The following is a 13,376-nucleotide window of genomic DNA, read 5'->3' on the forward strand; positions in this document are numbered from 1 at the left end:
GTCTGTGCCTCACTGTGTGTCTATCCACTACCATGTACCAGTCTGGGCCTCACTGTGTGTCCACTACCACGTACCAGTCTGTGCCTCACTGTGTGTCCACTACCATGTACCAGTCTTGGCCTCACTGTGTGTCCACTACCACGTACCAGTCTGTGCTTCACTGTGTGCCCACTACCACATACCAGTATGTGCCTCACTGTGTGTCCGCTACCACATACCAGTCTGTGTCTGACTGCATGTCCGATACCACCTACTAGGCTGTGCCTTGCTGTGTGTCCACTACCACATACCAGTCTGTACCTCATAGTGTGTCCACTACCATGTACCAGTCTGTGCCTCACTGTGTGTCCACTACCACATACCAGTCCGTGCCTCCCTGTATGTTTGCTACCACGTACCAGTCTGTGCCTCACTGTGTGTCCACTACCACATACTAGTCTGTGCCACATTGTGTGTCCGCTACCACGTACCAGTCTGTACCTCATTGTGTGTCCACTTCCACATACCAGTCTGTACCTCATAGTGTGTCCACTACCATGTACCATTCTGTGCCTCACTGTGTGTCTGTCTACTACCACATACCAGTCTGTGCCTCCCTGTATGTTTGCTACCACGTACCAGTCTGTGCGTCACTGTGTGTCCACTACCACGTACCAGTCTGGGCCTCACTGTGTGTCCACTACCACGTACCAGTCTGTGCCTCACTGTGTGTCCACTACCATGTACCAGTCTGGGCCTCACTGTGTGTCCACTACCACGTACCAGTCTGTGCCTCACTGTGTGTCTACTACCACGTACCAGTCTGTGCTTCACTGTGTGCCCACTACCACATACCAGTATGTGCCTCACTGTGTGTCCGCTACCACATACCAGTCTGTGTCTGACTGCATGTCCGATACCACCTACTAGTCTGTGCCTCGCTGTGTGTCCACTACCACATACCAGTCTGTGCCTCCCTGTATGTTTGCTACCACGTACCAGTCTGTGCCTCACTGTGTGTCCACTACCACGTACTAGTCTGTGTCAGACTGTGTGTCTACTACCACGTACCAGTCTGTGCCTCACTGTGTGTCCACTACCATGTACCAGTCTGGGCCTCACTGTGTGTCCACTACCACATACCAGTCTGTGCCTCACTGTGTGTCCACTACCATGTACCAGTCTGGGCCTCACTGTGTGTCCACCACCATGTACCAGTCTGAGCCTCACTGTGTGTCCACTACCACGTACCAGTCTGTGCCTCACTGTGTGTCCACTACCACATACCAATCTGTGCCTCACTGTGTGTCTACTACCACGTACCAGTCTGTGCCTCACTGTGTCCACTACCATGTACCAGTCTGTGCCTCACTGTGTGTCCACTACCATGTACCAGTCTGTGCCTCATTGTGTGTCCACTACCATGTACCAGTCTGTGCCTCATTGTGTGTCCACTACCATGTACCAGGCTATGCCTCTGCGGTCTTCAGCCAGCTTCAGCCTCAAGGTCACAAGGAGGATAGCTATACTGCCAAAGGAAAATGTATATACATGTTAAAGTATTGCTACTTTTTGCTGCTTTGTGTTGCTCCATATTTGACTTGTCGCTGCTCAACTTGATTCTAGCATACAGTTGATCTTAACCCTTTGTTCTTTCAAATACACTATTTTGCACTAAAGGCTCGTACATGCACATGATCAAAGTCATATGAGGCAATACCCACCTCAGCTGATAGTCATGTGTGTACAGGGGCTCCTGCCCCCCGCTCCGCAAGCGATCCTCCCAGTGAGTGACAGCCTACTCCATTGTGCACACTGCTCCCCTTTCTGCCTCGTGACGTCCCATATGCTTCATCGTCCCTCCGCCCCTCCCGCCCCCTTGCATAGCGTCAGAGTGAAAGAGTCTGTGCCTCACTGTGTGTCCACTACCACGTACTAGTCTGTGCCAGACTGTTTGTCTACTACCACATACCAGTCTGTGCCTCACTGTGTGTCCACTACCATGTACCAATCTGGGCCTCACTGTGTGTGTCCACTACCACGTACCAGTCTGTGCCTCACTGTGTGTCCACTACCATGTACCAGTCTGGGCCTCACTGTGTGTCCACTACCACGTACCAGTCTGGGCCTCACTGTGTGTCTACTACCACGTACCAGTCTGTGCCTCACTGTGTGTCCACTACCATGTACCAGTCTGAGCCTCACTGTGTGTCCACTACCACGTACCAGTCTGTGCCTCACTGTGTGTCCACTACCACGTACCAATCTGTGCCTCACTGTGTGTCTACTACCACGTACCAGTCTGTGCCTCACTGTGTCCACTACCATGTACCAGTCTGTGCCTCATTGTGTGTCCACTACCATGTACCAGGCTATGCCTCTGCGGTCTTCAGCCAGCTTCAGCCTCAAGGTCACAAGGAGGATAGCTATACTGCCAAAGGAAAATGTATATACATGTTAAAGTATTGCTACTTTTTGCTGCTTTGTGTTGCTCCATATTTGACTTGTCGCTGCTCAACTTGATTCTAGCATACAGTTGATCTTAACCCTTTGTTCTTTCAAATACACTATTTTGCACTAAAGGCTCGTACATGCACATGATCAAAGTCATATGAGGCAATGCCCACCTCGGCTGATAGTCATGTGTGTACAGGGGCTCCTGCCCCCCACTCCGCAAGCGATCCACCCAGTGAGTAACAGCCTACTCCATTGTGCACACTGCTCCCCTTTCTGCCTCGTGACGTCCCATATGCTCCTTCGTCCCTCCGCCCCTCCCGCCCCCTTGCATAGCGTCAGAGTGAAAGAGTCTGTGCCTCACTGTGTGTCCACTACCACATACCAGTCTGTGCCTCCCTGTATGTTTGCTACCACGCACCAGTCTGTGCCTCACTGTGTGTCCACTACCATGTACCAGTCTGGGCCTCACTGTGTGTCCACTACCACGTACCAGTCTGTGCCTCACTGTGCCCACTACCATGTACCAGTCTGGGCCTCACTGTGTGTCCACTACCACGTACCAGTCTGTGCCTCACTGTGTGTCTACTACCACGTACCAGTCTGTGCTTCACTGTGTGCCCACTACCACATACCAGTATGTGCCTCACTGTGTGTCCGCTACCACATACCAGTCTGTGTCTGACTGCATGTCCGATACCACCTACTAGTCTGTGTCTCGCTGTGTGTCCACTACCACATACCAGTCTGTGCCACATTGTGTGTCCACTACCACCTACCAGTCTGTACCTCATAGTGTGTCCACTACCATGCACCAGTCTGTGCCTCACTGTGTGTCCACTACCACATACCAGTCTGTGCCTCCCTGTATGTTTGCTACCACGTACCAGTCTGTGCCTCACTGTGTGTCCACTACCATGTACCAGTCTGGGCCTCACTGTGTGTCCACTACCACATACCAGTCTGTGCCTCACTGTGTTTCCACTACCATGTACCAGTCTGGGCCTCACTGTGTGTCCACTACCACGTACCAGTATGTGCCTCACTGTATGTCTACTACCACGTACCAGTCTGTGCCTCACTGTGTGTCCACTACCATGTACCAGTCTGAGCCTCACTGTGTGTCCACTACCACGTACCAGTCTGTGCCTCACTGTGTGTCCACTACCACATACCAATCTGTGCCTCACTGTGTGTCTACTACCACGTACCAGTCTGTGCCTCACTGTGTCCACTACCATGTACCAGTCTGTGCCTCACTGTGTGTCCACTACCATGTACCAGTCTGTCCCTCATTGTGTGTCCACTACCATGTACCAGTCTGTGCCTCATTGTGTGTCCATTACCATGTACCAGGCTGTGCCTCTGTGGTCTTCAGCCAGCTTCAGCCTCAAGGTCACAAGGAGGATAGCTATACTGCCAAAGGAAAATGTATATACATGTTAAAGTATTGCTACTTTTTGCTGCTTTGTGTTGCTCCATATTTGACTTGTCGCTGCTCAACTTGATTCTAGCATACAGTTGATCTTAACCCTTTGTTCTTTCAAATACACTATTTTGCACTAAAGGCTCGTACATGCACATGATCAAAGTCATATGAGGCAATGCCCACCTCAGCTGATAGTCATGTGTGTACAGGGGCTCCTGCCCCCCGCTCCGCAAGCGATCCACCCAGTTAGTGACAGCCTACTCCATTGTGCACACTGCTCCCCTTTCTGCCTCGTGACGTCCCATATGCTCCTTCGTCCCTCCGCCCCTCCCGCCCCCTTGCATAGCGTCAGAGTGAAAAGTCAACTACACAGCTGACTTTGTGTCTGTAAGTGTTGGCCCAGCAATCTTTCCCGAGGGATCGGGTGCCGGTCAGCAGTGTGTACAGGCCTTTATATTTGATTAATACCCAATATCTGTATGCCAGTTGTTACCTGATCAATACCTATAATCTGTAGACCAATTGATAGGTGATGGATACCTGATATCGGTACGCCATGTAAAACCTTAGCGATATTGTTACCCTTAATGATACCTGATTCATACCTCATATCAGTATGCCAATTGATACCTGGTTTATATTTGTATGCCAACTGATACTGGATTGATATTTGTATGCCAATACCGGATATCTGTACATCAACCAATACCTACTGTAAATGATACCGGATTTCTGTTCATTAATGTTAGGGGTTGATTCATGGATGCACAGCAATATTACCATTATGTAGGTGCAGCAGTACCACGAGGTACGCTAGTAGCGTGACCCGCAGTACTCTAGTGGCGCTCGTGTTACCATAGTAACGGTCGTGCTACTATTGTATCTCGCGGTACTTCCGCACGTAACTAATGGTAATATTGCCATGCGCTGTGCATACATATTACCGCTGATTGACAAATCAACCCCAATAACTGATATCGATAGGCCAATTGATACCTGATTTAAATCAATACCTTAATGATACCTCCAGAATATATTATCCCAGGTAGTAAGGGATCTGTATTCCAAGTTTAGTTGAAATAGGTCAAGGGGTTTTCGAGTGATTGCGGCACATACACACACACACACACACACACACACACACACACACACACACACACACACACACACACACACACACACACACACACACACACACACACACACACACACACACACACACACACACACACACACACACACACACACACACACACACACACACACACACACACTTTAATATATATAGATTTATATAGCACCATCTTCCACATTGTTGTACAGAGTATATTGTCTCTTAATTATCCCTCAAAGGGGCTCACACTCTATTCCCCTACCATTGTCATATGTCTATGTCATGTATCATAATTTAGGCCAAATTTTTAAGGGAGAAGCCAGCTTTTCTGTATGTTTTTGTGATGTGAGAGGAAAACCGAGTGCCCGGAGGAAACACATGCAGACACAGGGAGAACATACAAACTCCATGCAGATAATGCCCTGGCTGGGATTCGAAACGGCGAGCAAGAGCGCTAACCACTATGCTGCCATGCTGCTCATATAGCCACATAGCCCCTTACGCTAATCTTTTGCTTGCTGGCTTGACTGACTGATCGCATTTATCAATCAGTGAATAATGTGTAATGCCTGAGACCTGGCTGATTTGATGCTGAAGACATGACTACTGAGGCCTGACTGAAAATAATGAAGCAGTCTGCATATATATCTTTTTCCATGCTTAATATGATTGGCTGACTGTTTGGTTAATATTATTCATTAATTTACTGATTGGTACCTGATTGATAACAGTAAGGAAGCTTGAATATACTTGGCATATCCCTATATGCGGGGTATTTCATAGTTATGATCACTCATAACGATATCTGATTCCTGAATCAATACCTGACTGATACCAGCAACATACAGTAGCTTCCAAGCCAAAAGACTGATTGATACCAGATTGATATCTGGGCAATCGATGCTGTATGTCCACTTGACAAAGCCTGCATACTTCTACACAAATCTCTACTCATATTTAATTTATATTGGGTTGATGGTTTGGCAGGCTACCTGATGAAACTGATCTGTTAATAAACCGATACCTGATAAATAATAGTGGAGCAGCTCATATATACCCACATATCGTACATTCTCTAATTCTTGGTGCAAGGGTATTTTATGGAAATCTCCACAAAGCCCAGGAGCAAACATTCCCTAACAGTTAAAGGCGTATGTCTGGTACACACCATGCACGTTTTGTGTCGGAGCATGTCTGATCTGCTTCTGACTGAGAAAGGGACCAATCTCGTGCAGTACTGATCTCAAAATCAGTCTCTTTCTTGATCGGAAGCAGATCGATCCATCAATCTGACAGAATTGCATGGTGTGTAGACACTGAAGCGAAAAAAATGATATAATGAATTGGTTGTGTAGTAGGATAATTACTAGAACATTAGAAGCAAAGGAAATACTCTCATATTTTTATTTTCAGTTATATAGTGTTTTTTATATCATTGTATCATTCTCTAATATTTGCAGTTTTCACACTACTCATCATTCCAAATTATTTTAAAGAGCAGGAAAGTGAACTATTGACCTGCCCTCTGCAGGAAAAAGAAAATACAGTGACTGACTGAACACCAGTTCAACTGGAAAAAAGTTTATTAAATTTCACGGGTCATGGCCCGCTTCCTCAGGTCAATACAAAATGCCTTGATAGCATAGCGGATAGAGTTTAGGCACCTCAAATCTACACTCTATCCACCCTATGTTATCAAGGCATTTTGTATTGACCTGAGGAAGCCAGCCATGACCCATGAAACACGTTGTCAGATTGCTTTTTGGATAAAAACTTTTTTTCCTGTTGAACTGGTGACTATATCTTCTGGAGAGGTAAGCATTTACCTCTATTTTTTATTATTATTTTTTATTCATATTTTAAAACACTAAAATAGAACACACATTGGGCATGATTCACAATGCTTTTGCACCTGTTTTCATCTGTTTTCACCTTATCTATGTTACATTTTTAAGCTCTCAAAGAGCAAAAATATAATAGAATTAAGGTAAGAAAAGTAATATAGAAATGAAGTTAATCAGGAACAACTGACTGTGAGTGAATATTTTGCTTGTAAATGTGCTAAAAGGTTTTTTAAGTTGAACTGGTTTCTATATCTTCTGGAGATGTAAGCGATAACCTCTCTTTTTTATTTATATTTTAAAACACTAATAGATCACACATTGGGTGCCTCCATCCTACCGATAACTTCTTGTGTGGTTGGTCATGTTGTGCGGTTGGTTGAGCATTAAGTTGGATGTGTGTATGAGCCTTGTATGTGTCTGGTGCAGCTTTTTCACTCTGGTTTGCAATGATATACTCCTTTTTACTGCCTGATGAAGCAGGGTCATACCTGTGAAACGCGTTGCACAACACTTTGTGGAGTATGTCAATACATTTATTTCATTTTGAAATTGACAATGTTTGTGTCTGCTTTTAGGAGGTAAGTCCACCACTGCCTTCCTAGCATATTTTAACAATTTAATCTATTTATTCTTCTAGCGCCTCTGTTTACTCTATACATTTTAGAAAGGTTTGGTTTTATAAAAAGCTTATCTACCGTCCTCCCTGGGACAGCTTAGCTGGTGTGTTCGCATGGCACATATGTAGGTACTGGCAGCTCCCTTGCAGGATTATTTAGATGCACTATCTGTCCCAGGGAAGACGGTAAGGATAAGTGCTCCTTTTCCTTAGATAGGTTTTGATGCACTGAATGCGTGCATGTTTGTGCTATGCATGTTACAGGGCCAGAGTTAGGACACATACGACACCGGGCTACCTCTACGCGGTGTATGTGACTACGCAAGAGACTTTATTCTTGTAACGAAGATCCCAGCTTTTAACTTAGCTGTAGGGACAGCATTGATTGCTGCATGATTTTTATGAATGGTTCTGCATGAGGTTTTGCATGAGTGTGCGGAAGTTCGTTTGAATTTTTGCTGCTTTCCTTGCCACACCCCTTCCAGCACCACCCCATTAAATCTGCAAGTGTTTAAACGTCCTAGCTCGAAGTGAGGAGCCTGGATTTTGTGTTTTTTAAATTGTATTTGATCCTTTGTGGCCAGGATTTTATCTAGTGCTCTTGCTTTTCCCATATTAGCTATCTTTAAGGCCCATACACACGTCGGATTTTTGCGAACGACCCGTCGTTTGAACGTTCCGTCGTTCGCACGCGGAATCCGACGTGTGTACAGACTATCGTTCGCGTGATAAGACTGGTTTCCAGCGATCCGCCCTGGAAACCAGTCTTATCACGCGAACGATAGTCTGTACACACGTCGGATTCCGCGTGCGAACGACTGAACGACGGAACGTTCAAACGACCCGCCGTTCAGAAAAATCCGACGTGTGTATGGGCCTTAACACACACAGCTTAGCTGGTGTGTTTGCATGGTACATATGCAGGTACTAGCAACTCCCTTGCAGGATTAGTTAGATGCACTATCTGTCCCAGGGAGGATGGCAAGGGTATGTGCACCTATTCCTAAGATAGGTTTTGATGTGCTGAATGCTTACATGTTTGTGCTATGCATGTTACAGGGCCAGAGTTAGGACACATACGACACTGGGCTACCTCTACGTGGTGTATGTGGCTACGCAGGAGACTTTATTCTTGTAACGAAGATCCCAGCTTTTAACATAACTGTAGGGACAGCATTAATTGCTGCATGATTTTTGTGAATGGATTTGCATGAGTGTGCGGAAGTTCATTTGGATTGAATATTTTGTGTTATGTTAAGGAAGTATTTGCTATTGTATAATTGATGACTTTTATAGCTATCTCTTACACTGTGTTGAAAACCATTGTCTTTACTGCTTCTTGTAGTTATCCCATGTTATGTTTATTATGCAATAAACGTGATTTCCTTTACTTTACAAAAAGAGTTTATCGGCTACATCTGGAGCCGTTTACACATGAAATCACGTTAATTGGCTACATGCAGTGCCTTATTATGAAAAAATAAAGTTTATCAGCTATATCCAGCATCCTTTTATAACTGAAATTAAGTTTACCGACTACATTTGGCACCCTTTATCCAGGCATCCTTTTTACATGTATATTGTTGAGCCAGAAATAAGTTTGAGCCTTTTTTTCCCTTCAGGAGCACCGTGGCTGCATGCAGCTGCAGGTCCTGCCCTATTTATGTAGATAAGGCTAAGACTGGCTTATTAACACTTGCAATGAAAAAAATAAAAAGGATCACAGGCAAGGTATAATTAGCAGAAACAACAAACTATAAATGGGACTATATAAAAAAAATCCATATACCAGCATTTGCAAAAATACCAAATATGCATTTATTAGTAAGAATAAGTAAACAGTCATGAAAAAATGCACATTATGTGTGAAATAGACGTACATAAATATATACACTATAACTGCTATAAGGCTGACTCAACTTGTGAAGTAGGACAGAGCTCTCCCAAGGGCCCCATCATAAATTACAGTCTATCATTGAAATGGATCATATGCAACAGGAATATTGTAAGGCTTAAAGGTAATGTGAGGGATCTGGAGGCTGCCATTTTTATTTCTTTTTAAGCAATACCAGTTGCCTGGCTGTCCTGCTGATCCCCTGCCTCTAATACTTGTAGTCTAAAACCCTGAACAAGAATGCACCCGATCAGGTGTTTCTAACATTACTGTCAGAGCTGACAGAATTAGCTGCATGCTTGTTTCTGGTGTTATTAAGACACTACTGTAGCCAAATAGATCAGGAGGGATGCCAGGCAACTGGTACTGTTTAAAAGAAAATAAATATGGCTGCCTCCATACTCCTCTCACTTCAGTTGTCCTTTCAGGAAGTCCATAAAGGTGCAAATGCTCAACAACTGAATGAGACAGTTTCAAAGAAAGAAGTACTTGTCAACTGACATTGCAAATCCTTGGAAATTTTTAACACTTGGCTAGTGCAGTTTCCATAAGTGTAGAGGCCATGTCTTGTTTTCCATACCGGTCACCCAATCGCAGAGAATCATGGGAACTCAGTCCGGAGCAATACTACACTCAGTCGCAGTGCTAGAGCTCAATATGCATAGTAAACCATCCAATATGGATTGCAGAAGAAAATCCAATATGGACAGTATAGCAAGTATTAGGTCTCACCAACAGTGTTCATGAGCTTGTAATCCAGTAATGAGCTTGTAATCCAGTAATGAGCTTGTAATCTCTTTCACATCGTTCTAATTGAAACCATCCACCCCAACCAATCGGATGCTTTTGATCGTCTAAAAAACGGAAAATGTACTGGATACAAATACTAAAACCCCCCTCACTCCAGATTGCCTAAATGAGCAGTTGGAGAAAATGTACTAAACAAAACCATCCACTATTTAATTTACAAGTCGCCTCTTCTATCATGCTTTTTTTTATAGGTTTTATTTGTATATTTTATTTTTATTGTTTTCATGATGCTGTACTTCATACAATTGTATTGTTACATAGTGACATAGTTATTTGGGTTGAAAAAAGACATACGTCTATCCAGAAAACAAAGTACAACACCAGCCTGCTCCGTCTCATATCCCTGTTGATCCAGAGGAAGGCGAAAAACCCTTACAAGGCAAGGCAATTAGCCCCAAAAGGGAAAAAATTCCTTCCCGACTCCAGATGGCAATCAGATAAAATCCCTGGATCAACACACTACTGGGCATTACCTACTAATTATAGCCATGGATGTCTTTCAACGCAAGGAAAGCCTCTAAGCCCCCTTTAATGTAGGTATACAAATACAAATGTAGGTATAGAGTTTGCCATAACTACTTCCTGTGGCAATGCATTCCACTTCTTAATCACTCTTACTGTAAAGAACCCTTCCTAAATAAATAGCTAAAACGTTTTTCCTCCATGCGAAGATCATGTCCTCTAGTCCTTTGTGAAGACCTAGGGACAAAAAGCTGATCCGCCAAGCTTTTATATTGCCCTCTGATGTATTTATACATGTTAATTAGATCCCCTCTGAGGATAAGTGAGACCTTCCATCCCTCATATCAATTGTGTTGTTCGTCTCTGCACCTGCTCTAAAACTGCAATATCTTTCCTGTAATGTGGTGCCCAGAGCTGAATTCTATATTCCCGATGTTGCCTTACTAGAGAGTTAAACAGGGGAATTATTATGCTAGCAGCTCGAGTTTTTATTTCCCTTTTAATGCATCCCAAAATTTTATTAGCTTTTTATGATACTGTACTTGATCCTTATCTGTATTATTGATACATTTTATCATGATACTGAATGAGGCTTGCCCTTGGGGACATACTGTATCTAATTTTCCAAACTGATGCACTATTAGTATATAGAATAATCTACGCATGACCATTTTCATTTTTATCCTAATTTTTATTTGTATAATAATCTGGATCATATTTTGTATTTTTTAATGTATATTTATATATTTACATATGTATTTATTTTATGTTTATGTTTTTACTCTCAAATTTGCAATGTCCTAAACCAGACCCATCATCTACATGATTTTATTACACACCAATTTCTATCCAGGTGGTGGCTGGATAGTGTAATGGTTAAGGGCTCAAATCAAGCTCTTCCTATTCAGTCAGCCAGCACCTATTCAGTAAGGAGCTCTTTGGGGGAGAGTCCCTAACACTGTTACTGCCTACTGAGTGCGCTCTAGTGGCTGCCCCGCAAGCGCTTTGAGTCCGACAGGAGAAAAGCGATATATAAAAACAGGAATTATTATTATTATTGAAATTCATAACCATTGAAATATTTCATTAGGGACATTTCCTCATGTTGTCCACTAGATGCCACCAAAGTACTGTTTTAAGAGCAGTTCTACAGTAGGTGTAAAAATTCTAGCTAAGGCTGGTTTCACAGTGGGACGTTGCGTTTTAGGGGACGTTATGGTCGCATAACGTGCCCCTAACGCAACACCTGTTGGTGTTGGAGCAGGACGCTGCCAAGAGCCGCATTACAAGCAGCGCTTGGTGCGCCTGCTCTGTCGGAGGCACTGCGGAGACCACGTGAGCGGAGCTCTCCGCATCACATGGTCCCGCCAGCCAATCTGCGGCCGCTCCAGGATGTAAACACTGCAAGTGCAGTGAATAATAAGTAGCCATGTGCCTGGCTATGTAGCGGCCTCTCCCCGCCTCCTCTCCGCCCATAAAATGAAAAAAACAACCCCTACTGAGCATGTGCAAACCGTCTAACGCGGCTTAGCCGTGTGTAAAGTACTGCATGCAGTACGTTATGTAGACGTGCTGCGTTACAACGTAATGCAACGTGGGCACTGTGAACAGCCCTTGATTTTGCATTGCTGTGCGTTGAGGTGCGTTGGGGTGCGTTACAGGCTGCTCTAACGTGCGCATGTAACGTCCCACTGTGAAACCAGCCTTATACAAAAAACGCCAAATGTCAAATATATGAGTTATGACATCCAATAAATCCTCTCGTAATAATTTTGTTATATTCCTTAGCCTGTTTTAGGCCTGCCACTTAATTTACTGAATATACTACAGTGTGCAAGCGCTGCCCTTATACACAGCAAACCACGCCCTTAACAAATATGGATACGGCGGCCGCTTAGACACGACCACGCATAAACAACGCGGCCATAAGCATGCAAATGCGTGTGCACATGACATCACTAAATGGGACCTAAGGGTCGCAATGTTCGGCGGGATGGAAAAATGAATCTCTGCTCTCTCATTGGTTAATAGACATCGCTATCTGCTAATTGAAGCACTGATAAACAGCACCAAGATACAGAGGCGCCTGGTGCATCCCTGACCATTCACTGGTAAGTTCAATCGTTTCTTACCTTAATACTTTCTGGCTCTGTTTATCTTTTAATTTGTCTCTTAAACTCTGTTCATTTTAAACCTATTGCCAATTAGAAGGTATTCATACTCTGGGTTCTATTCCCTCTTCCCCTGTCACAATCAGAGAGTGTACTATCACTTGATCAATTTGTTTTTTCTTTCACTTAATCCTCAGTACCGTGTCAATACCCTAACCTAGGGTCACTAAATATCCCCACATACACTCTGCACAGCATGTTAGCTTTCTACAGCCATACTACAGCACAGCACTAACACTGAGGTCTATATAAAGGCTTACCACTCTATATTACAGTAATGGTATATATACAGCATATAAACCTGATGTACAATCGCGCAATATATGAAAAATATTATTATTATTGATAGTGGATGGATCTGATGCAACCCTTTTGTCTCTGGTTTTCAGTTATATGTTTCTTTTTTATTGCCTGAAGATGCAGGACTATACCTGTGAAACGCATTGCAACACTTTGTGGAGTATAAAGAAAACACACTGGAGGGCGCTGCCCAAAGAAAACGGTTAGGTAAATAACTGTTGTTAATGACCATCTACAGTATGAACTACCTCCTGCTGCAGCCACATGGGGTGGGGTTCTCCCCTATCCCCACCTAAAGAGAAG

This window comes from Hyperolius riggenbachi, chromosome 10, assembly GCF_040937935.1.
Source record: "Hyperolius riggenbachi isolate aHypRig1 chromosome 10, aHypRig1.pri, whole genome shotgun sequence".
Classification (NCBI taxonomy): Eukaryota; Metazoa; Chordata; class Amphibia; order Anura; family Hyperoliidae; genus Hyperolius; species Hyperolius riggenbachi.